This window comes from Phymastichus coffea, unplaced genomic scaffold (genome assembly GCF_024137745.1).
Source record: "Phymastichus coffea isolate CEN01 unplaced genomic scaffold, Cenicafe_Pcof_1.1 PCOF00130, whole genome shotgun sequence".
Taxonomy (NCBI): domain Eukaryota; kingdom Metazoa; phylum Arthropoda; class Insecta; order Hymenoptera; family Eulophidae; genus Phymastichus; species Phymastichus coffea.
In genome coordinates this window covers 98,060-122,561 of record NW_026706941.1, presented here as the reverse complement: position 1 = coordinate 122,561, position 24,502 = coordinate 98,060, and the positions used below count along the sequence as shown (strand labels likewise).

Here is a 24,502-nt window from a genome sequence, read left to right as displayed (position 1 = left end):
AAATACAATGCATATTAGCGCTAAAATGGCTGAATTTCATTCCAACGGCTACTCGAGGAGTTTTCGCGCGCGCAGATAGTTTCAACTGAAATTCCATTGTGGAATGTTGGCGCATAATATAGCAAATTCATATTCGAGTCCACTACAGGAAGAGAATGAAAACTCGCTATGCGCGCGTGTATCCGAGTCATCAATAAACGAGCGAACTTTCTCAAAGCCTCGCGCGCGACAGCAAAAAACGAGGGGGAGGAGAGGAAGAGGAGATCGAACGTTAGCTATCGGCCGTATATATCCTCTACTCGCGCGACCTCTTCTCGATAAATGCGAATAGGTATATACGTGCGACTATCTCTCTCGGTCGCGACCTCGCTTTTAGCTTTCTCGTCCGCGCAGCTAGCAGCTACACTACGACACTCTCGCTCTCGCCCAGCAGTATCTTCTTTCACTCTGCGGAGCGACCACTTTTCCCCCCCCCTATTTAATTATTCGATCCAAAAAGCCAAGTCGCTCTATGCTATCTCTTTTCCGCGACTACTCTTATACGTTATATGCAAGTGTACGGCGACTGAATGGGGCTTATTTATGACGCCAACACGAAGGTAAGCAGTCGTGTAAGGAAATTATTTGCAGAACATCGCCTTCGATTTCAATTGCTGATTGGTTTCGGGAAAAAAATTATGCTGCGGCTTGGAAAGATTTGGTTTTGATTGACCGATGATGATGAGTGTAGCCAGGATAGAAATTTCTATGTTTTTTGTTTACTGCAAAGTTTGAATGATATTCTATTATTCGTGTAGTATCAAAAATAACTCTCGAAAAACTCTGCAAGACTATTTCAATAACTTGAGAATAAAAAAATTTAGTATGAAAAATTGAGAAATCTTTTGAGAAACGAACGAACTATGTCATAAAAATTATATTGCAGAAAAATTTGGGTCGTATCTACAGTTCATTAACTAATTATTAATTTTTTAAATGTATTCAGATGTGCTAATAACATCAGCTATCAAGTACTCGAACTCTTTTGAAAAAAAAATATTTTCCATTTTTTAGAGAATAATAATACCTGTTTTTAAATATTGAACATTTTGTATTACAATCCCTAACTTCATCAATTTATCATTTCACATTGTTAATGCTTTAGCATCTCCAATTCAATATCGTTTACACATGTCTTTCCTTACTTCCCACGCGTGAAATTGATGAACAACTGAACCGCAAGCTACAAAGGTCAAAACACGATCAATAAAAGCAAGTACAGGTACATAAAGAGTCGAGATCGCTCACACTAATCTTCAAGTGAGGGTGACATGCAGACGGACATACACAGCATCGCTCGTGACGCGTCGTAAAGGCTGCTGCGACAAAACACTTCCTCGTCCGTTCAATCTCGTTTAGAGCGTGAGCGGCTGCTCCTCGTTTTATGATGAATTATAAAGGCGAGCGCGCTCGTCCATTTTCCCTGTGCGCGAGAAAGCGAAAGGAACACCACACGTGTGTATGCACGTATGTGCGCGACCGACTGGCAGTTTCGCGCTCAGCTGAACCGCCGTACCGTACGTTTCTCCAAAGTGGTTTTGCCTATATGATGTAATGTAGCGAGTTACCCTCGAGTGTGCGATTTCGAATATTGTTCTTTGATGTGGCGACGACCTGAGGTTTCATTGTGGCAGACGAGCCAAGAACAAAAATTTAGGGACGCTGACTTTGAAAGACGCGTATGTGCTTTTGTGTCTCCCGTTTGTACAGCGTATATTATTTTGAGAGATAGTCGTCTCTCTTTCGTTTTATCTAAAAGATTATAACTAGTATGTATTTGAAAAAATAAAAATTACATTGATATAATCTTTAATGGTTCATGACAAAATAGTTAACATTTTTGCTTTAGATAAATAAGTTAAAACATAATATGAAGCAAATGAAAAAAGATAATATTTTTACGCTAGATGTCGCAGACAACTCCATGATAGAATTTTTATGGAGTATATTCCAAAGATCGTATACTAAAAACATCTGCCACGATAAATTGAATCTTCGGTTATTGTTTTAAAGCTACATGTGGGTACACTTCTACTTAAGTTGCTGAGTTATATGAGATGTAAACTTAACATTTCCAGTTACTGTTCAGTAAGTTTAGTTAAGTTCAGCTCAGCAACAAAGTTAATGTTCATAAAAATTTCTCAATGTTGCATTTTTGGAAAATACCAGATTTATCAGAAATTTCATAAAAATTACAAACAAGTGAAGCTTCAAAGATCCAATCAAAATAGAAGCAAACTCATACTTGGGCACATCGAAAAACAGGAAGCGCAAGTTAAGTCAAGAAGCAGCAGCAACAGAGTAGACAATCTTGGGCTAGCATATCAAGCGTGTCGGCGGCACAGTGTAGGCCATTATGCGCGAAGGATCGTCTTATCTCGCGGCAAGAACGTGCAGCGAGTCCGCGAGCAAGAGTTGGTTTCCGCGGCCGTCCTCGCGCGCATACGATACGTATGTGTATGCTCGAGCGCGAGATGTGCAACTTTCATTCGACAACGAGGAAGGCTAAGACCCAATCGCTTCGCGATGCGATTGCGTACTCATGATGAAAATTAAGCTTCTTTCCGTGCGAGATAGTTTTCATTCAAATGTAAACAAACGCAGATTGGCTATCGATATATTTAACGCCGGGTAGGAAAAACATAGCTAACGAGTTCGCGTGATAATTAAAACGTTGAGCTCGAGCTTTTAAATTGCAAATCTTCACTGGATATCTTCTTTAAAGTCTTTTCTCTCTCTCTCTCTCTCTCTTTCCCTTCTGGTGGTTGTAACAGCGCTTATCTTGGGGCTTCGCGTACTTTTACGTCACGATTACCAGGCCTCCGTATAAAGCGGTTATGGGTAATTAAAATTCTTCTGTGGCTTAAAGCCTCTCTCGTCGCTTTTATCTAGCCGCGCGGTATTCTCTTCCTCTTTGTCTCCGCACACGAGCGAAAGCTAAAGCTATCTTGTACCGATATGGAAATCCTCCTCTTGGCTTTTTTTTCTCTTTTTGCGTGTTCTCTTTGTTTCGAATGAAAAGATGCGACGATTGCGGGAAGTCATTTGTCGCGTTGATAAATCATTGACGAATTTATATCGTTGCTATTCTAAACGCTTCAGTATCTTCATTTTTATACATTTCATAGAAATGCATTTTTATGAATTTTAATATTTGCAATTCATCAACGGTCAGTTTCAGAGAACAACGTTTCATTTATTTACGAATAAAACCCAACCATACAATTAATTAAGACAACGGAAAATCTCTCTCCCTCTCATAAGACATTTTCACTCCAATATCAATTAAAGTAAACAATTCGCACCAATCAATTCCCTTAGAGAAAGAAGAAACAGAATACGAAAAAAGGTGTTATATTTGCTAGTTTCATATTTCAAAAAATATACGAGAATGTAGAAAATTCAACGCACACCCGCACACGTGGTAACGCTTTTGTAGCGTCACGAGCGCGCATATAAAACTACGGCTGGAAATTTTTGGACTCACGTCGTTGGTCTCGTTTTTTCCGTGGTCGCAAGCGCGCGCTTCGCAATCGCGTTATACCTACCTTTCGCCAGGTGTTGCTTTTTCACACCCTATATATATATACACCCCCTCCCTCCGTGCACGTATCGCGGAAAGTTACGACATTCGTGTTTTGAATTTTTTTCAACTTCAATATCCCAACTACTCTATAAAATAAGAAAATTTGCCGGAGTTTTCTTTCTGCTGGAGATGGAAATTAGTTTACGCTACCAGGTTTGCATTAAAATTGTGGATTTTTGAGAAATTTGGGCTACAAAATTTTTCGCGAAAAAAGATAAAAACATAGTCTCGTTTGCATTCCCGAAGAGCGCACCATAGAAATTTCATATTTTTTCACGAATCGGAGGAAATCTGCACGTGGAGAAAGTACACTTCGACGCAGGTATATCCGCCGAGAAGCACACGCCTACCGCGCGATACCTAATACCATTTTTTTCTTTAGCAGGCCGCGTCGATTTCGAAAATTCGCTCTTCGTATAACGAGCATGCAGCGGGCGACGTAGACGCGCTCGCAGCCAACTGACAATTGCCGCAGTCGAAACAAGCAGCTAAATAGTAGAGCGGTGCCGCGGAGAGATCGTGCAATCCGGCGATAAAAGCGGCCGAGCTGCGCGAGCGTAGAGCGCATTTTCGCGGGCGGGGACGCGTGCACGGTGCGAACGATGGCATTTGCATAATATGGGAATCGAGAGCCATTGTCTGCCGCTAGCTATGCGTGTTGCCAACGAGCGACGGAAGAACATCCGAATACGTAATACGCGGTCATAATAATTACAACCCGTCTGTGCGGCGCTCCGGGGTTGGGTGGGTTATGATTTTTTACACTTTTTTTTTTGCGCTGTGGCTACCACGCTATGGACTTTAGAGTTTATTTATTTAGTTTTCATCAATAGTTGTCAGATGGCTAGACATTATGAATATTATTAAATCAAAATCACTATATGTTTAGAATATATTGGTACAAAATAGCTGAACAATTCATTTTTGATGATTAAATAATTTATTATGCACTGTTGAGATTGTGTGAATAAGCTATATAAAGAATCTCACGAGTAATAAGAAAAATATTTTTCATTTCACCATGGTATGTAACATTTGGAGAATCAAAGACGACAAACTGAAAAACGTAAAGTTTCACTAAATTAATTGTCACTTATTAAAAATTGACAATCAACATCCCTAACAAATATCTATGAATTATATTCCAATTAACAGCACCGACCTAAAATCTATTAATACAAGATAAACTGTCAGCTCGTAATATAAACTCGGAAAATTACGTTAAGGCATACTCAGAAACAGAGAAATAATTAAAAAAACAAAACTACAGAAGCGCTTTCAGCTCTCTCGCAAGGAGTTCTCAGAAAATCCAATGAAGAGGAGATCATTAGATTTGTCGATGCCTCGCGAAAATTAGTCTGCTTGCTCGACTACGCTGCAGCTTCACTCGGCTCTCGCGAAGGAAGCGAAGCGTGTGCAAATCTAACTGGCGCACTGAAATGCGCAACTCGCGCTATCTTTCAGGAATTTCAGGCCAATATACGTAGCGCAACAGTGAGTTAGTTAGACTTGTATTTTTCACTATCTCGGCGACTTTAGAAAGTCGAATGGTGGCAGAAATGAAAATCTTTAATTGTGCATTATTATATCCGTTGGATACTTTTCTAGTGTTTCTATGGAGAATGAAAGTCTGAATCGACATGAATCGATTTATAGAGTTGTACCAAATGCAAATATCAGCTCGAGGATTATTTATATCTGGCAGTGTTATTTTCATTAATCATCACACCCAAGGAAGAAAGAGAGAGAGAGAGAGAGAGAGAGAGCGAGAGAGTCGGCATAAAAAAAGAATCCGCGATTGCAAGCTTCGAACTCGGCAGCTTACGACGCTATCAAAACGATTACTACCCTACCAGTGCGGCGCGCACGACCGAGCGGTAAATCCATGGCAACTGTAAGCAAAGCAAATGCTATATTTCATAGCTTCGAACTAAAACCAACACACACATACTACATCTCACCCCCGTTTGATTTATGAGACGATTCGCGGGCCGGTGGCGCGCTACTGCGGCGAGGAGTGATTAAATTTTACATAAGCTTTATTCGCGGTTTCCCCCCCTCCCCACGCTATATTTTACAAATAAGCAAAAAGGAGAAAAAACGGGGTAAAAGCTAAACACCGAGAGTGGAGAAAGCCGAAGCTGTGCAAAAGTCGTAAAGCCCTCTTCGCAGTAGTAGTAATAGTGAGGAGAGTTTCGAATGACTTTTGCACAGGACAGTAAAACCAAAGTTCGTGCTTCGATTAACGATTCCGCGGCAGCACCCACCTCGATTGTTCGGCTACCGCCGACGGATATATATCGGCAAATTCTTCGGGAAATTAAAGTTTTATGCACGACCAGCGAACGGCGACGCTATTTTTCGGAGGGCGGAGAGCTATATCCCCGATTCAAGTTCCTCGCTCTTCCGGACGGATTTTCCCCTCCTTTCTCTCCCAAGTTTTGTATTGTGATTTTATGCTGCTGGCTTTGGGGCTTTGTCAACTTGACTGCCTCTGGCTCGCGCGCGCCTCGAAATTTTCTTATTTCACGAACGATATAAACAGAAAATGAGATATCGGCAATAGTGCTTTTGAGAAAATACGACCACAAATGATTTATCGGTTTGAAGCAAAGATTCAGTTGCTCGTTGTGATTCTGGAAAATAGTTGGATTTTTGAATTGCAAATGTACGATTTAGCCTGAAATATGAATTATTCTCAAACTTCGAATAAAACATAGAAATATTTAAATATAATCGAGACTACCCGTCTATAAAGTGATGTATTAATCTCAAAGTATCATATTGTGAGTAATAATTGAATTCTCTCACTACAAAAGTTGTGCTGCAGAAGATAACTTTTCTTTTTCTTTCAAACGTAAACTGTCATTCGAATTTTTTTCAGCTCTAATGTTGAATTACAAAATGCAATCGAATGAAATTGAAAGTGTTGATTAAGAATATTTACTTAACGAGTTGACTGACTTGTGAACAACCGACTGGGATCATTAAAAATCCGTACAATTGATTAGCCGGATATATTTCTTAAAAGTAAACATCAGTAACTCAAGGTATAGCAGCGCGCATATACGATTTCATTAAACACCAGTTCTCCTCCCTCAAACTCGGGAAAATTAATTAACCCAACAACTCTAGGCCAACGAATCCTTCCTATACAATCAACTTTCGAAGCGAAACCCCTAAAACACACAGCCGTCAACCGTAGTGGTAGTAGAGCGGCTAGCCCAAGCAGTTAATTACTTTTCAGCGCGTTATCGAAGCTACCCTCTCTCTCTCTCTCTTTCTCTTTGCCATCGTCAAAATCCTGAACTGCTGCAAACTCCATATCCGTAGTATATCGGCTCGAAACTTCTCATATCCGCGTGGCCCTGCAGCAGCAGAAAAAAAAACAAAATTCGCGGCTCTACGCTCGGACAATTTCCGCATAATTACCTACTAGCAAGAGTAGCGGAAATTGGGCCAGACAATTCTGACTTCGATATTTCTGCGCAGCATGTGCCGAATGAAGTGCCATCCTCGCACTGTCGAGTTATACGTATACGAAACAGTCTGCGACAAAATTTAGCGACTGCGCGCATACTTTGCAAGTTTCAACTTGCCGAGAGAGATTTATTCGAGGGCATCTTCCTAGCTAATAGCCACTCCATTCTACGCCTCAACTGTATCAACTCTGATAAATTGCACGCCGCAAGTGCAAAAGTCATGCCGAGATAGAGCAGCGCATGGTATATTAATGCGTTTTCCGTGATGTTAATGTCCGATGAATAATGCAGTTCCGTACGCCGAAATATCGAAAATGTTCCTCTGTATACGATAAAACTTGTTGTCAAAAGTTATTCAAAACTGTTATAAAGTCTGCAGCATCCTAACGGCACAAAACGTGACTATCTAAACAGTGTAACGAAATTTTCCCACAAGAAAACCCGTCGCACACATGCGCGCGCGCGCACGCATACACTTGATAAGTAGAAATTTATAATTGAGTTAAACTCGCATAAGTGCGCTTGCGAGGCCTGGGTTAAGGTCGAGATATTTACGTAGATACACGTCGCCATGATAAACTTTTGCGATGTTTTAATTAGCTCGACGTTTTGCGCGTTCTCGGCTTGATGGGGCGCTGCATATACGAGGAGATCAGACGGGCTTAATTGTCGGCTGTCGAGATTCTCTTGCCGAGAAAACGCGCGCTCGGAAATTTTCATCTCGCGCAGCTGTAGTTACGTGCTGCTATGTAACTCGATATCCAGGCTAGTTTCTTTTACTTTTTTTTTTCAATTGTATTTTGGCGTCTTGTTATGACCTCAAGAAAGGATGCAAGCGATGATTTGATAAACGTAGATGATTTTATGTGGATTACTCACGGACGTCCCATGATGATGGAAAGTAGTGATGAAAAAATTTGGCTTACCTGAAACGGAAAGAAAACGAATTTTCATTGTACGCCAAATATATCTTTAGCAAGTAAATTACACATAACATTACATCCCAGTCGTTTTTGTTTGCTCATTATACAAGAAAATATAGTACATCTCAAGTATACCATCTCCTTCAATCTTAATCTCATTTTGGAACTGCAATCAAAAGCATTTCAAACAAATCAAATACCCAAATGGATAGTACACTCAGACCGATCAAAGAAGAAAAGGAAGAAAAGCATCGCCAGCAGCTATTGAGATCTTGGGATAATCTATAAGCTCTGGGCCAACATATAGAAGCTCAAATTCTCTCTCCCTCTCTCTCATTTCTCGTAGTTCCATATTCCAGTAACAATAGTGTCTGCAAGAAAAGTAACTTTTCTCTAGCCGATAAACTGGATCCTTTTCCTCTTTCACTCTCTTCCTCTCTCTCTCTCTCTCTCTCTCTCTCTCTCTCTCTCTCTCTCTCTCGAGTTGCAACAATGCAAATTCTCCAAGCGCGCTCTCGGCCCCTAAGCATCTTCGATTTTTTCTTCGCGTAAGTCCGAGTCCAGCAATTATCTCCCCTTCCGCGTTAGTAGCCCCCCTAGATAAGTACTTTCTCGCGCGCGCCGAGATCGTGACGTAAATGCGACGAGAGCAGTCGGTTCTTCTCTTGCGCAAATTCAGAGCGAACAACGAAAGATACTACCAACGGATGGTCGAAAGAGAGCGAGAGAGACGAGGAAGAGTCATAATCATTATGCACGAGGTTGCAATCAAAAATGATCCGAGCGCCCGATTTTCAGTTGTGGAGTCGTTATTGTGTTTCCCATAATTGACTGCGTACAGAGCAATGGCCATCACTGCATGCAAAGTATTAGCACGGAGCAAATTGTTATTCTTTCTTTCATGAGGCTTTTAACTTGTGATTTTTAAAACGAAGAAATCTAGTGCTACGTAACCGATTAGCTATAGATAATACCAATCAAATTCCTTTTAAAGTATCAATTTATTCTATGAAAGCTGTTTGAGTGACTAATAGATTTATCCAAAAACACGTTATTTAAAACGAACTTGCAAAACAAATTAAGATGTGGGCTGGAAAATGTAGCTAAAGGTCAAACACCCAGCATGTTTATAACTGAAATATTTTGAAATTATGGCCACAGTAGAGGTTTTACACTCACGTTATGTTGCACGTAAACTTTGGGCTATCCTCAAAACCGATTATTAGTTGTACGTCCGTTCCGTCCGACGGCCTTCAAGACAAAGGATGACCCTTTCGCTTTGTCGAGAATAAATACCTTGTTGTTTTGCGCTCTTGCGGAATCGACCATTATGCCGACGCGACAGCTGCTGCATAAATCGCTTGATGAACATGAAGCGCGAGAATGATATTTCAATTGCTTCCACCCGCGATAGTTTTCGGGTGTGTGCAATTGAATTCTGCCTGCATGCTGTGTATTTTTCAACGAGAGATCGTCCGCGATACGCGCGGGTAATGAAAAATTTGTAATGGTTTTCTTTTGCAAATGAAAAGATTACCAAGTCATTGCCCGATGATTATCGATTTCAATTAAGTTTCTCTTTCTGGATTTGGTTGCGAATTTGAAGCCCGCTAATATTTTATGATGATATCAAAGCTCATATAGCTTACGCTTTTTTATAAAATATCTATTATTACTTTTTATGTTCGAATGGAACGATTGGGAAAGACCATTAAACGCGAAATATAATTCATTTTTCTAATAAAAAAATTTTAATGTATTTTTATATATATCGAATAAAGGAATGGCTTTTACACTTTTATTTCAGTACGCGCAATCTTCTACATCCACTATCGAAAGATCCTATTCGATGTATTCTACTCGAAGTTGAAATGTTCTATTTCAGTATATATCGAATTGGAATTCCAATTTTAAACAAAAAATAAATAAATCGCGGATCGACAGGCTTTGTAATACGTTCAGATCATATTACAATATGTTCTTTGATATATTCTTATCAAAATCCAAATATTCAATTTGAATGTAATATCCAATTCAAATTATAATTTCGAACAAAGTAGATATATTGAAAATCAACAAGCGCGCGAAGTCGCATCGTAACACCAGGGTAACACAGATTATATATTCAGGCGGAGTGATAATAAAATCTTATACATTCTAAAAAGGAATCATGAAAATAAAAGCATCAAGTATTCGTCTACACGCAAAATAACTTTCTTCATCATAACAAATAGAAGCTCATTACAATGCAAAGGTACTTCCTGAGTCATCAATCGCAAAGACAATTACAATCGAGCAATGACCGTACATTCCAATAATCAAATCTTCACTCATACTGCCACGTACCAAAACAATCGTACTTATGCACGCACCATAGGCGATCTCGCATACAATACAATCGATTGATTCGCCGTTACTCGCGGTCATTAATCGGCGTGTCCAATCGTGCAGTGTTACATAAAAAAAAGGGATTCCTAGTGCAAGTAGGTACATAGTTCGTTACGTAAAGAAGAAGGCCCGTCGCATTTAATGACAATGCCTCTGCGAGAGAGAGAGAGAGAGAGAGAGAGCAAGATCCTTTTGCGCGAATCCTTCTCGGCACTATGTGACGTAACGTGCGAAACCAAGCCAGCTGGAAAAAAAATTGGCAAGGATCTTCTTCACGGACGAGTTTTCCCTTTTCTCCCAGACCTTATTACCAAACGTCGTGGGTTTTTATCGATTGATCGCCCATGGAGAGAGACATAAGATGGACCAGGCGATTTCTTATACATGTGGCACGTCCGACGATCGTGTCGGCTGATGTATTCTCTATTGATGCTGTTATGCGTAATGGCATATTCGTCGTTTTTGTTTGCCTTCGGCGTTTTGGCTGTCGGCTCGACGTCTTTATTCTCTTATTTGTTTTAATTCCACTTTTTACAAGAATATTTTTACGTAAGTTCTTGAAATATGCAGCACTTGATTATTCAGCGAATTTCTATTTGACATTCCTCTCGGAATAAGTCATGAGTGTGCATAATTCATCTATTAGCATTAAACTTTACCCTAATTAATTAGATGAATTTGCGACTGATCAAGCTGTTAAATTTGTAACTGCAGGTAGTGAATTTTAATTTCCCCTTGCTTCCATGAAAAAGAAAAACATTTTTTAACTGTCTATCAAGTTTAATTCTGAATACAGCTGTTCATCGAATGTATGAATAATCAAACTTTCGTATACCCTTCCAAACGCTTGTCAAAGTATAAATAATTGCGATTTTCACTTTGGCGCATGAGTAGGCTCTTCTTCAATCGCGCGATTTACGTAATAATCGTCATAGAGATAAGTAATGTTTCGTTTTTTTCGTATGCTCGTTTCACACAAAACGAGCCTCAATTGACAAGACGGAAGAAAGTTTAGAATGGTGGTCATAACAATCGTCGAGACACGAGCTTTTACCTCTCATCTTCATCGCCGTCGCATGCGTATAACAAATGATAAATCTTCATCTCGATCGCCCGATTAACCTTTTACACGCGCAACGTAAAATCACGAACGTGACATATCGCGCACCTACACTCGAAGAATATGCCTACAAAGGAAGACTCGACGTTGTCCTCCTACACTCAAGAGAGAAAGAGATAGAGAGGAAAAAAAAGGCAGTCACAACTTATCCGTATGATGTGAAGCTGTATTTACGTAAGATCCGTGCGAACGCGCGCACTAAAGTCGCGTGCGCACACTTTTGGCGCTTTCTCTACCGTAGAGCTCTTCTGACGCATGGCATATCGCGCTCTGGGACACTTCTCTCTTTTTACCTTCCACTGCTCGATTTCCTGATGCGCAAGTGTGTCGCCGTTGTTTTTCCGTATAGCACGCGTGTTACTGCGAGGGTCTTTGATACAGGGAATCGAAGAAGTACAGATACGCGTTTCCGCAGTGGGAGCTTTGCATATACTTAGATTTTCGCGTCACTTACATTTTACGGCTGGTGTTACTCGAGGAGATCTTGAATTAAGAGCCCGTTTCGAAGAAATGCCAACAAGCAATCGGATAAACGTTTAAAAGTTGGACGACTGTCATTTATTATTCTGAATTTGACGTGAATATATTTTTTTGTTTTCAAAGGAAAAAAAGTATATTTATAATTTTTTTTAATAACTGAAAGTATAGACTAGATGGACAACAATCTAAATAGTTTGTACTCATGAATAATTGAATTTTCAAGAATATATTTTATAAAATTAAATTTATATTGGAAATGCCTTTTTTAAATATTTCGACAAGTTAAGATAATATTTCATCAACTTTAATTGACTCAATACAAACTCAAGCAAAGTATTTGCTCAAATTTGAGTGTTATCATTTTGATAAAAAATCTAAAAGGCTACAACATCCAAACCCCATATATAAAATTTCGCAAACACGGAATTTCCACAAGCGGCAAAGTAACCATAACAAATATATTGTCGAAAAATTAAAATGGAAAGAAAGAGACGAAATACCATTCAGAGTCGCTCACTTGCTTTTACGTGCAAGTGAGGTAGACATACTTAGTTTGTTCGAGTCATATCACAACGATACAATGGATGCGCGGGCGCGCGCGTGCACACGCGGAGAAGGTGAGATATAGATAGTCAATCGCGATTCGCAAGGCAAAAAAAGAAGAGCGACGTTCCCTTTGTAATGCTAATCCGGCAATTACTCAGTTATGCTGCGCGCGACTACTTTTGTTGTAAACAGCGACGATTACAATCGTATGATTTTTTTTTCAACCACGAGGGTTAAACATCATTGGAGAGATTATGAATTTTTGAGCATTTATTGTATGACTTGGTTTGATGCAGTTACGATTCGATAAAATGACATTTTCAATATATTTAATTTACCTCTGTAAATGAATGATAAATCTGACCGTAAAATCACAATTAATCATCGCGACCAAACGAGCGTAATTCCGTCAATTACTTTTACATGACACACGTTGTAACGAGTTAATATTAATGAATACACACTAAGCTTCACTATGTATCAAACATTCAAATCGGGCATAGAATTTCAATTCCTACGTAAATTACAAGCGATTCTACAAAGCCAGAGAGATTCAAAGCAATTGCTGACGAGCATTCACAGCACAAAATCCGCTCTTTGGTAAAAAGCACGAAATCTCTAAAGAGAGAGAGAGAGAGAGAGAGAGGAATTAAGCCGAAATTCACTGGGTTCTGTCTCTCACTAACCGAGTTTTTTTTTTCGTGTCACAATCAAAAGCGCGCGCGCAACTGTTTACAGGAAATGAGAGAAAGCCTTTTGGAGAGCTGCGAGCTTTTGTGTCCGGCGATTCATTTGCATTGAATCAAAGCGACACGACTGGAATATTATGTTGAAAATTCATTACGAAAAGAAGGAAATTCACCGTTATATTGCGATCTTACTCGTCTGCCATGAAATTCGCCTACAAAAATGGTTTACTATTCATGCTGCTCTTTCTCCACTCGGCGGTTATTTGTTGTTTCATTACGGCGTGATAATCGAGAATTAAATTAAGCGCTCGTGACATTATCTAGATTTACGAGTGTATATATAAGTTACGAATTAAATGCGACCGAAACGAACGTGTAATATCACTTAATTGATCGACGAGGGACGAGGGTGTGAGTTGCGTTTGCACGCGAATCAAGTTGTTGCATTTGTTAAACGCAATTAATCTGACGACTGTGCTGCAAAGTAAAGCTTTCCAGCGTGTGTATTCGTGCGTCGAACAATAAGCAGAAAAGTTTTAGAAAGTTAAAGCTGTGTATCGCGCGCGAACACTCTATCCGGCGTGTGGAACTTCATTTCAAATTAGCTTCAATGAATAATTGCGCAACAGGCCATTAAATTTTTTCAATCGCTTCTCACGCTAACCTCTTCTTTACACTCTGTTCTCGCGCCTTTGCCAAGAAATTCTTTTTTTTCTTTTTCTCAAGTTCGCGCTTCACTGAAGAAGTCATTGACGTGGATTTCGTTGAAAGTTATGCTAAGAATGTTCAACTTTTTTTTATCGAAATGGCAACATTAAAAATCATTTACAGCTTGGTAATTGTCGATATTTGCAACTGAATGTCAGTGATCGATGTCAAGTATAGTTACCAAGCAAGATAAAGTATAATATTATATGGGCGTGAAATAGAGATTTTAGTTTTCGGCCAGATGTTCAATAACCAATATATCGAACATTAGAATATTGTCAAATTTAACTACGACTTCGTGTACAACTTGAAAATCGACTGTAATGATGTTTGGCAGTGGAAGTACGGCAATAAGCAGGTCAATATTTGCAAAGGGAAACCCAGACGACGACGACATCGAGGACGAAACATACATCCCGGGGTGCAAACAGTGCAGCGGCAGCGTCGCGGCGGGTAGAGTGATAAACATGTGAAACGTATTGCATCTCGCGCTGCGGGTTTCTGCTGACTTGGATTCTCGATGGCTTACATTGTTGAACATCGAGCATATATATGTGTCCTCGCCAGGGGATTAGGTTGCTACCCGTTTTTACGCCATTTGAACTTGGATCAAGGAACATAGTGGTTTTCGAAAGTGCCCTATGTTCGTTAAATCAAATCCGAAGTTTAAAAGCAAATTTTTTTACAGCCTGCACTCTTGCGCGATATAAATGAGCAAAGCAACTTTTCTAAAAGATAGAGAAAGTACTGGCATCAACCTTCCTTAAACTCAAAAGTAGATTTCATCTTTCGTCACCACGAAAATTATTACTTGAACGCTACTGCTGCTGTGAGCTATTACGATTTCAAATTTGGACTTTTTTACAAAGTTGCATGCTCTCTACTTACTTCGCTCAATTTCAGAGCCTCATGCACTACTCTCCTAGTGCAATAGTAATCTTGTCGTTGTGCTTAATCGAAATATAATCGAGTATTACCAAAGACCGAATCGATCGAGACTCTTGAAAAAAGAAAACAGCCAACGACTTCACTTTAAAATTGAAAAAAGCCTCTTCGCGAGAAAGGGCGAGCTTCCAATAATAACTCGATCAATCTCGATTAAAAAAAAAGAAGGATGCTTCCTCGGGGGGAGGGAAGAAGGCCAATCCCTTTCCTAATAATTTTCCGTGGCTCCATAAATCACGTGGCAGAGGCGCTGCTGGTGGTGGCCGAACAAAAGGCTTTGCCGATAAAAATTCACGAGCTCGCAGCCGCGCGAAAGAATAAATCGGCCGCCGCGCACTTAATCCAATTGGCGCGCGAGCGAGAGAATCGAATAATGAGAAATCAGCATTAGCTTGCGTATTAATCAAACCAAGCGCTAACGTGCTTGTAGCTTCATTATTAGTATTGCGTGTGTTTGTCAAGCGAATTATTAATAAACAGCGGATGGTCGTTTTGAACCGAAGAAAGGGCAGCGTTATACTATCATTCACAAAGGAACTAGCTCTACTCGATTGAATTTTTCGCAAGAAAAATATACTCTAATTTGTTCCTAAAATTCAGTAGCTTATTGTTTAAGTTATTGTATTACTCGAGTTGAGTAAGAAAGTACTCAGAGTAAAGTAAAGAGAAACAAAAGATGACGCAGAAAATATAAAACTTTCGTCGGTTGTCCATCACTACCGAGTACATAGTCCATCACAATCGAGTTTTTATCAAGCGTTTGAAAGAGTTGAAAGATAAACCGAGTTATACTTTATTAATAAATGCATTTGATGAATTCTCAATTCATCAAATTCGCTGATTGAATAAAACAATGGTCTGAGTTTATTAAAATTAAATTTAGCTTTCCGACAACTCCACATTTGTCAGTGAAGTGTGACAAAGGACATAAATTGATATGTATGGAAAACTTTGTGCCGTTTTGCAAATATAGCCGTGTCAATTTTCATATTACTGCATTTCAACAATTGGAAAATGACAAAAAGTTTTGTAGAATATTAACGCCAAAGTTTCTAGGAACTTTACTTATAGATCTTTCTTACCATTCAACACTGGTTCGTGAAATTGATAATTTAAAAATATTCATGAAAGGGAACATGTGAAATCCTTTCATTTCTTATTATATTTTTACTCTTGATTATGCAATGAAAGTGAATTACGAATGCCACGGATGTCGAATAAGACGTCACTAACAGTAACTAATATTGAAATTATAATATTACCTGATTTACATGCAATGGTCAATAAACGAAGTACATTGACCTTTCAGTATGAGCGTGTCACTTGCTCATGTGTGCAATCCCTTTGGTGATGCGCCTTTAAACACGGTAATCACGATTTACTGCGCTCGGATCCGCACAAAGCTCAAGCGACGCGCGGTGCACTTCACTACTACGTTGAGCCATGAATTTTTTAATACGCCACTCTCGGGGTAGCGTTCGTTTTTCTTTTCTCTCTCGTATTTAACACGTACTTAGAAGCACTTATACACTTAAATTTTCCAAATGAAAATTTACTGACGCGTTTTTTCTCTCTCAAATAGAGAATGTATAGGAATGGGCTGGATTCGATAACGAAGGGAAAGAGATTTTTTCCCGCGATAGAAAGGTGCTATCGGCGCTACTACTGCCGCTGGTGGTCCTGGAAGCTCCAATACCAAATATATATGCATAAGGAAGCAGCCGTATCCGTGGATAAGCATCTTCATTGGCTTCTTTGCTACACTGCGCGCGCACTCTGACTGTGTTTGCATATTTACCTGCGTATCTTCGCCGTCAATGATACAGCAGCGCTATCGTGAGAGACTCGCTTCTCCGCAGAATGCTAAACAGTAAGTTAGTTTGTTTCGTTTTTTTCTTCTATAACAGTGGTGAATCGACATTCTGAGAAAGTCTTTTCTTTTTCTTACAAAATAATACAATTGGATGTGTACGTGTGGAATTCTGCGATAGTGCGTGTTTGTTTGGAAAAATATACGAACGTTATATAAAATATTTCCTGTTTCTACAGATCGCAATTTATTCTTCTTGTCTGTAAGATGAAATTGTAGATAAAACATGTATGCGCGCGCGTGTGTGTATCACGTGTTTGGTTAGAAAATTTGCAAAGTTGCTATAGGTCAATCAGCATTTCCGTAGATCGAAATCCATTTGTATTTTCTCCGCTCTCATACATTTTTCAGTAACCTCCTTTTTTCCAACCTCTCTTCCTCTCTCTCTCTCTCTGTCTCTCTTTGTCTCTGTCTGTCTCTCTCTCTCTCTCTCTCTCTCTCTCTCTCTTTCTCTCTCTTTCTCGATGGCGCCAGTCAATCAGCCGCGAAAGTTCTGCTGCCAGAAAATGATTGAGTCTCCTCCTAGCTTTTTTTTTTCATTGAAAAAAAAATGGGGAGGAATAGAACTTGGCGATGGAAGTGGAAGAGCACTACATTGCTGTTCGAAAGATCGTCGCACGCGATAAACACTTGGCGAGATATCCGCGTAGAAAGGCGAAACGCAAACACGACTAATTTCCGCGATTCACAAACGTAGAATATACGCGCATGGACAGCGAGTGAATGCAATGGAGATTGAAGAGAATGGGAGGTCGAAAGTTTCACGAGTGTGTGAGTCGCGATTGATTGCCATCAATTCGCGCCATTTTGTAGAATTGGCCTAGGGTCAGTTGTTCGTGTGGATGTGTAAAATGCTTTGTGACGGCTACGGTTTACCAACGCGAAAACGTATTTTGTGCATCTCTGGGCATAAAAAAATTGGATTCTTAGCTACCAAAAGGGTAAAGAAATATATTACTTTACGTAAGAAACAAATCAAACGATATTTTTGATTCTATGATTAAATAGTATTAACTTTTACATATAAACATTCTACCACAATTGTGCTCAAATTTAATTAAACTTTTGCATCTGAAAGATTCAACAAAAAGACCTTATCACTTAGCCCAGTGAAAAAAGCTTGGCTAAATTAAATTTCTCTCTCTCTCGCTCATTCCCTCTCTCTCCTGTTCCGCGGCTTTATATTTTCTTTTCAGACAGTATATTTACAAGCGGAATCGAGAAAACTGAACACGCGCGCGCTACTCTCGTTTGCAGAAAAATTGTTTAAGCCTGCGCGCGGAATCCACAGACAAGCAAACTCGTTATGGGCACGAAATATTCGCTAATGGCAGTGCGCTGGAAATACAATTTCACGAATGGGAGGCAAAATTGAGTAGATTTGAACGGGGAAAAAAATCCGGCACCACTTTAATTGTTGCATTGCTGCGTTTCCCTTTACGTATACACGCTGATACTTGTTTTACTTTTACGCGTGTAATCCAATCAGGGTGAATTGAATGTCCACTTCGTTCTATTTCGCGACAAACAATTTCGTTGAATTACGTCAAAGGCGAACAACTTGTTGATAATATTCATAAATTAGTTGATATCTATACTGGAATTTCTGATAAAGCGAACGCTACTTTTAATTCAATAAGCAACTTTTCGAATATAATCCTATTCAAAACGAAATCATGTTAATCTGAAACTTAAGAAGACTTCCAACCCCAAAAACCACTGCAGCGAGTAAGCTGCCAATCTGCTCGTCGCGAAGTTTTCAGTTTGAAAAGTATTGAACTTTACAAAGTCACGTACCACTAGAAGAGCGCCTGCGAAGAAGCTTCGCTCTTTACGAAGCATTCTCATGTTAAAATTAAATTGCACCGTCATAGAGCTTTTAGCGAAGCAGAAGCAACGCCAAAGAGCCACGCGATCCTCTTTTCACTGATGGTTTTTTTCCTGTGTAATGCCCGCCTGTGGACTACTGTCGAGTGGATTCTACTTGTCGGCTTTCATAAATTTTCTTTTGAGATTTTCACTAAGAATCCGTGGGACGATAATTGGCGATCTTTTCTTTCCAATGTGAGCTAGACTATCTCTTCTCAATACTGAAATATCAAATGTTTGATTCGCATAAATAAAAGAGCAGAGAACAGAAATACAATGTCAATAACTGAAGTAGAGAGCCACTCCACGTTGATAGACTTTGGATGAAAATATATTTTTCAATTCACGAGATTCAATAATGCATTTTCCCCGGTGCGGATCGAAATTCATTTTCGATGTTTACTCGGGGATTTTGTGCGTGTGCGAAAATATCGGATCGAGGTTATCCGCTCTTGTGTCGCAAGCGCACGTCCCGCACACGCTTGTCCTGCAACCCACTGTATGACATTAACTTTGTATCCATTTTCAACATCGTGCTTTTCGAAACCTACGGTAGCGCGTATGAATATTTGAAAACTGCGTGTGAAGTTTGGCGAGATGAAAAAACGCAGCGAATTTCGCTCGTCGCAATTCCATATTTCATATCGGGAATAAAATTGTTCGAATCATAATACAAAATTGATTACTCTAAAATTGGAGTAGGTTTTCAACTTTTCCTCTGGACGGCACTTACAATTACTATGCTTTCCTGAAAGTTGAGTAATACCCTTCAAGAATAGTCATTGTAAAGTGTTGATGTTACGACAATAATAATTCATACGACTACGTGTGAAAGCACGAGCGATTTTATTTGACAAATAAAAATGATTTAATAAGATATTCCACAACTTTTAACGATTAGTAAATCTTCAGGCTACGAACAATAAAAATAACAGATACAAATACGGCACAATTACGTTGTGCACCGTGCAGTTATTACAGCTATTTGATGATCGTATAAAAATTGTAATGTACCTAAAGAAATTTTAATTGCCGTATCCATCTCGAAAACATAAATATACAAGCTTATAAATTACTATGGGTATCAATAATAAGCAATCTCGATAATTCATCGTTCACACGTCGCGTAGAAAACGATCATCCACCAAAACGAATTTCACGTAAAAAAAAAACTACGATGCTATGTTTTCCTATTTTCTTGATTCACAAACACACTTAATATAGTGGTTTAACGAAAATTTCACCGATCATTTATCTCATCCTTGAAATAAGAGGCCCAATTTAAATCTGTCATAAGCTGTGAAAGCGGGCGAAAACAACGCCCGAGGATTTGTAAAACTAAAAAGTCGTGTGGCTGCGTGCCGCTGAGGCACAGAAAGGTGCTTTTGTATAATTATTACATTGACGAGCATCGAGCGTGTGAAACGCACGTCATTGTGCTATTTCTCTCTCTCTCTCTCTATATATATATATATATATATATATATATATACCCATGTTGTATCTGTATGTCTATAGCTTAGCCTTGTTTCTTTTTTCACGAAACCACCCACCTAATGAAATCATCTTGCTGTATTATTGTTCTTCAAAGAAGCTACTTTTCTGCTGTGTACACGGAGCGTGAGCTAATTGAGAAACCTATATGGATAAGCCGAATATGGCTCTTTATTATTATTTAGTCAGAATTGTGAGACATCTATATCTCCTAGCTTTTCTGAGTGAACTGGTGTGTTAAATTGTTTTTGTCTCTTAATTTTCGACAAAGTAAAATCTCCGAGACACGCATCGTGTATGCATACAATATTTATTTTGAAGTGCAACTGCAAAGCTTTCGAATAATTATGTACAATATTTAAAAAGATGCTTGATCAAATTAATTTCTCATCGAGTTATTTCGTGCCGCGAATAAATGAAAAAACTCGTACAGATCAATCATGTAACACGTAATAGCAAGGAATTTGGGATGTGCGTACTTCATTTTCTTGCTTATCTTGACTTATCAATCTGCTCACATTATATTCTGGATTTTTCTTTCTCACTCGCAGAGCGCGCGCAATCTTGCACAATCGTCTCCTCTAATCCCTCTCTCCGCGCCCATAATATAATAAGTCCGCGGGCGCGCAAGAGATCGTCGTCGATTTCTTTATAAAGCTTCCTCTTTTTCACGCCCCGTGTGAATAATGCAGGTGCATTTAGAAATTCGGCACGCGAAAAAAGGATATGACGCCCTAGCTGGGGGGTTTTGCATAATTTGCCCAATTTTGCAAGATGCTGATGCGCACTTTTCGACTTCTTCTGGAGATTTCACTCGTGAAACTTCGCCCAGAAAATTACGAAGAAGGATGATTGAAAGTCAAATTAGCAAAGATGTTGTAGCTAGGGCTATTCTTTTAAAATATTGTTGAAATATTATTAAACTGGCTAACAAGCGTTAGCGTAATTTATGGAATGTATGAATAAACTAAAGACCTATGTCGTAAGGATCATTTTAACGTTTTTATATTCGTTAACAAGATGACCCATAAAAGCTTATATATGCTTAGTAATATATAGATGAATCCAACATTAAATGGGTTACCACAAAATTCAACAAATCAAATTGTATTTCGAACATTTACTTTTCATAAAAATTCAATTTCAAGATTTGGAAACCGGTGACGTTTTAATTCGATTTCATAATTGTTGTACGTATAATATGGTCGTTTCTATTTTGCAACTACGCAAAACTCTAATTCCACGTGAAATAAAATTTGCGCAAGGATATGTGCTCATGTGCAATTTTTACGGTACGTTCAATCCTGTCAGCGTAAGCGAACATAACACGAAAGCTGCATCATAGCAATAAAAGCATTGGCCGCATTAGCACACGAGTAATATATTAGGGCAAACATTCAATAATAGGTTGCATTTGTCCGATACTAAAAGCTCTTCCGCATAACACGCATCAGCGTAAGTCACAGCAAGCTGCGGCAACATCGGAAATGACAAAGTGACGCACTGGCTGCGCGTACGCGTTCGTATGTAGTGGCACGGTCTGACGGATCGCAGAATTATACTACTGCGAAGGGAACCCGCGCGTATGGCAGCCGTTACGACAATGTCCCGACTGAACTGATAAAATCGTTCCGTTGCCTCGCCCGAGTCGCGTCAGGAGCTTGCGGATTAATATTCTCGAGTGAGACAGAGAGAGGGTTCTTTTTTTACCGGATTGGCGAATAACTGTTTTATGTCGTGATTACAAAGTAGGCACCTTTTGCTTGCATGGTAAATTTCATTAGGATATAACAGTACATACGGCTTTTATCGCGACAGTGTGTATGTGTGCGAAAGCTTTTGTTGTGATTTTTTTTTATGTTCAAACGAGAGAACCAAGCTATTTTTTCGTGGGTGTTTTTCTGGCGAAGCGAGAGAAACTACATACCGTCTTTTGAAAAGAAATACACTATCCCGCCAGTTTTGAATTGAAAGGATATCCAATACTTCGCGGCCGTGTGAAAAAAAAAGTGTCTCAACCCCTGCGTAGAAAATCAATTGCAGCGTAAAATTGTATCTCGCGATCGACCTTCGGCCCGAGAAAAATGCCTGCGAACTGCAAGCCACCTATACGGAAAAGTAACGCACTCGGTCTGATTGTCTCAGCTGTGCGCTTCTCACACGTCCCTCTCTAATTATAGCATCTAATTATGTGGCGTTGTTAAGGAATAATTCTACCACGTCCACGCTTATGCAGAAGAGTTCGCGCAATTCGTTTGGATGCATAAACACGAGGTAAGTGTTGAGCCTTAAGCGCCTGTTGACGGCTTCTAATTAGCTTTATAGTTTAGCTACAAGAGAGTTGAGAGAGCAAAGTCTATTTCGTTTGCGTGACTTTTCTTTGTCCATGAATAATTCGAAATCGATTTAAGTAACGCGTGACGTTAAAGGAATATGCTTTAACTGTTTTTTCCAAGTCCACGAAATTCAAGGGTCCTAGAGTTACGTCTGAAACTATAAAACTACGAGAATTCAATTTTAACTAGCTTTATTCTCCTAATTCTGGTAATTAGATATTGAGTTTCGAGTTACATTACTCAGTATTACTGTTAAATTCGGCTCACTAACGATTACAGTGTATGTAACTTTTGTGTACTAACAAATAGTCTCATACACTGTAAATCGCCAATTTTCAGTTATAATTTTTAGCAATCGTTGTTCTTAGAGTCTACTGGTAATAAACTAATTAATATAAAATTATTGTAATACTAATTTTTATGATCGTCATTTAATTGATTCAGGTCTTTATAGACATTTTTATTCCGTTGAATGTTCTATTTTATTTTAATACTGTAATTTTCGGTGCTATAGATAAACATAAAGTAGCTGAAAAATATTACCAGTTTTTTATTGATAAAATAATTCGAATTGCCGTAAAAATCAAGAATCATCAATTTTATTTACATTGAATAGTATAAAATTATAACGTTGAAACTATGTACAAAGATTTTATTACAACGTTAAAACTTGCCCTACTGTGAAAAAATACGATTTTTTTTTCAAATCTACTTCTTATCTTTTTTCGTCATATGCAAAGAATATATTTGCGTATTATTTATTATTTTGTATTTTGAAAAATAGATTTTCACGATCGTTATTCATAATTAAGGTTTAGAAATACAATTTAACGATCCGTTTGAAGCGCGCATGCCCGTTAATCGATAATGCTTCTGTATTTTAAGCTTTTTGCCTGAAATTTAAAAGCCCATATATTTAATGATTATATTCTATCCAATTGTATCTTGGCAAATTCAGGGCTGAACAAAAAAAATTTACACGCGCGGGTAACTTTCGATGTTCCATTTCAAAATGTTGTATACGTTGTTTGAGCTTGTTTTAACGATCATGTAAATAATTTCAGTGATTAAGACTTTTTAATGAAGCACATGCAAGTGAAAAGGTAATACCAGATTACGCGCGGAATGCTTTCACAGAAAATTTTTGATGAGTTCAGAGCATTCTTGTCGGTGTTATGGGATCCTGTATAATTTTCAGTTATTCTCAAAATATACTTTAATTTTCATCAAAAACATTCTTCATTGTTAATCTAATTTGATTACAGTATTATATAAAGACATGCTTATTAAAATGATATTTACAAAAGCTGAAGTTATAATCTACAAAGCAAAATGAATCGCGAAAACAAATTACTTATCGCGAAACATCTTTCATCGGATAATGATTATACTCTCAAATCAAATTAGAAAAGGAACCCTTGTACTCAGGGCTTCAAAATTAGACTAATCTTGTTCCCTAAACAATTCACTGTATGCGGAAACTAAACTTGGCCAAAGCTAACATCCCTGAGATTAGTAGGAGTAAAGCGAGGAGCATTAGAGGCCATCTGGTTGAGCGTTTGCATGGTGAACGAAAACAGTAAACATACATACCACGTGAGCTTTCGCCTGATGGGATGGGATTGTCAGTGCGCGCACACATCCAACGAAGTTGTCTTTTCTACACAGCACCACAAGCTAGTCAAGAACGCAAAAGAATTGTTTTTTTTTTCCTTTTGGTCAGTTGCAAAAAAAAAATGATCGTCGCTTCGACAAGCGGCACTAAGATATCATGTGGCATGCGAAGCGCCGGCAGGACGCGAACTGCGGCGCGAGGGAGTCGCGGCACGATACTGACGGCCTGAGCAGCCGGTCGGCGAACCTCACTCGTTCTCCCTTCCACTCTCTGCTCTGCAGGCCGCGAGGATGCTGCTGCCACCGCCGCTCAACTCAGCTGTGCAGTCTCGCTTGTCCCTCTGCCCTACTACTATCACCGTGCCGCGCAAGGTATCAGCTTTCTTTTTCTCTCGACCTCTTGATGATGCTTT

At 39.0% G+C, this 24,502-nt stretch overlaps 1 protein-coding gene across 2 annotated transcripts in view; it reads right to left on the bottom strand.

The window, feature by feature from the left end:
- The window catches only part of LOC131671609 (mucin-5AC), a 76,690-nt gene extending 52,423 nt beyond the window's left edge, over window positions 1–24,267 (bottom strand). Inside the window, exons 1-2 of one of the 2 annotated variants that reach the window (XM_058948168.1) lie at window positions 24,069–24,267; window positions 7,987–8,033 (exon numbers count right to left, since the gene is read on the bottom strand). The gene's annotated coding sequence lies outside the window, so the exon portion shown is untranslated. The remainder of the gene's footprint in view (window positions 1–7,986; window positions 8,034–24,068) is intronic. The other variant, XM_058948167.1, reaches the window with a different exon arrangement.
- Between the last annotated feature and the right edge of the window lie 235 nt (window positions 24,268–24,502).